We start from the raw sequence: 2,391 nt of genomic DNA, 5'->3' as shown, positions 1-2,391 counted from the left end.
AGATCTGCATAATACACCCAAACACACACAGTAAAATACACCCGAGAGACAGTACAATTTACACCTCTGCTGCAGAATTTAAAAACACATTACCTGAGAGCCACTTGTTGTCCGCAAGACCAAAATTCACCAGAAAATCGTTCCAATTCCTATCGAACGAGTCTTTGCTGTGAGAGTTCCAAACAACATGGCTCATTTGTTGTTCGATATCGGCGTGTGCCTTGTACCCGTTTAATTTGCTTGGAATCTTCTTCATGATGTGCCAAATACACCAGCGGTGAACTGTTGTTGGCATACAGGCCTCTAAAGCCCTTTTCATTGATGCGCACTGATCGGTGAGAAACCCTTTCGGAGCGTTTCCTCCCATGCAACGAAGCCAGCATTGAAATAACCATTTGAATGATTCAATTTCTTCGTTCTTCATCAAAGAGCATCCGAGAAGTGTTGACTGGCCGTGGTGATTCACCCCGACAAAAGAACCACAGACCAAATTATACCTGAAACGAATTGCCATGGTCCAAAATGCAAAATCATTAGGTACACCCCAACCAATGCTTAGAATACACCCAATGACACATCCAATATACACCTCTGCTGCGGATTAGTAAAAATAAATTAATTTAGCATCATAAAAAGGGACAGTTTGTTACCTGTTTGTATTGTAGGTGGTGTCGAATGAAATGACGTCTCCGAAATACTCACAGGCCGCTCTGCTTCTTGCGTCGGCCCAAAAGACCAGCTTAATCGATTGATCCTCCTCGAGTTGGAGCTCGAAAAAGAAATTCGGATTCTTCTCTTTCATCCTTAACAAATATTTCCCGAATTCCTTTGCATCTTCTTGTTCGGAAACATTCCGCACTTCCCTGGTAATGTAATTCCTCACGTCCTTTTCGATAAAATTTAACTCGCAGTGACCACCGGCAGCCGCAACAAATGATTGGTAGGTTTTGCTTGGTCTGATACCGGCCTCGTCGTTATTCTCTATCGTACGACGAATGGACATGCTTAGTTCCCTGTGCTGTTTGAGCATCTCTGCTTTGCTTGGACAGCAGGGGTGTGAATGATCCAGCACAACCTTTGAAATGATCCAAGCACCGACATCCTTCAATGTGTGTATATAAATTCTTGCAGGACAGTTTAAACCGGCTGTCGGATTGGTCTTCTCGGTTGGAGATATTTTAGATTTCCATTTTCCCTCTCTGCTACATGTAATCAGTTGATTCTTAATCTCGTTTCCCTTCCTATTTGTGCACCGAACTCTTGTAGAGAAACCTGCAGCCTTGGCGTAGTTCCTGTAAAATTTTCCAGCATCTTCAAACAACAACAACTCAATTAAAAATAACAAAAAACCAGTAAAGTGTATATACACCCACACTAATAGCTAAAATACACCCAAAGCAGAGATTGATCTACACCCGAGCGTCTGCTATAAATTCCAGTTAGTTAAACAATGTTCAGCAATTTTTAAACTACACAATGCTATACAAATTACTGTAAATCAAACCTCAGGAACTTCGTTAGATTCAAATTCATAATCCACATCGCCTGGATTCAGCGCAGAATCTGAGCTTGAAGGATCCATTATCTTCAAAACGAGTTCGAACTTTGATTTCAGAAAACAACAAATCAAAAGAGAAAACGAAGCTCGAGTTGCAGAGAGAGAAAAAGAGAACGTAAACGAAGAACATACCAGTGAGAAAAGAAGAGGAAAAGATCGATGGAGAAGAACGAGCGAAAACGCGCGAGAAGAAGAACAAGCAAATCTCAAAATAACGAAAACGAAGAAGGAAACAAATATTTTAAATTTGGAAGTTAGATATACGCGGCATATTATATAGCTGGAGGAGCGAGTATTTTAAATTTATCATTTAATAAACTTGTAAAGCATACAAGCCCTAATGGCTTGTATGCAGAGCTTTTCCGTTTTATTAATAATAAAATTTGAGTGTATTTTTGTGAACCACAAAATCATTTGGGTGCAATTTTGATAGAGCCATTGCAATATTAAAATTCAATCAATCATATCGTTATACATTATATAACCTTTGTTGTCTGTAGTATAGAACCTTATAATTAAAGGGCTTACATGTATATCTCTTTTTGAATAATTTTATTATATATTTTTTTTCCAGTCCAGGCTTTAGGCTAAAAAGGTAAGTGACACGGGTGTTGGTGTAGGTAGAAGTTGTGAGTTATTCTAATATTACTGAATTAAAGAGAAGATACGGTGCAGCCGAGGCCTGGGTTAGATGGTCACTTTGTGTGTCTCTCATAGAACTCATGTGTGTATGGAAATAATGTCTAGAATTGAAGGTTGTCTGGGTTCAAATCCTCATGTTTAGGATTAGAGGTTGTCCAATCTATTTGACTAAAAAAAAAAGAAGATACGGT

The sequence above is a fragment of the Arachis duranensis genome, chromosome 7 (genome assembly GCF_000817695.3).
Source record: "Arachis duranensis cultivar V14167 chromosome 7, aradu.V14167.gnm2.J7QH, whole genome shotgun sequence".
Taxonomy (NCBI): domain Eukaryota; kingdom Viridiplantae; phylum Streptophyta; class Magnoliopsida; order Fabales; family Fabaceae; genus Arachis; species Arachis duranensis.
The sequence above is the reverse complement of the archived record's forward strand: the minus strand, read 5'-3'. Positions refer to the sequence as shown.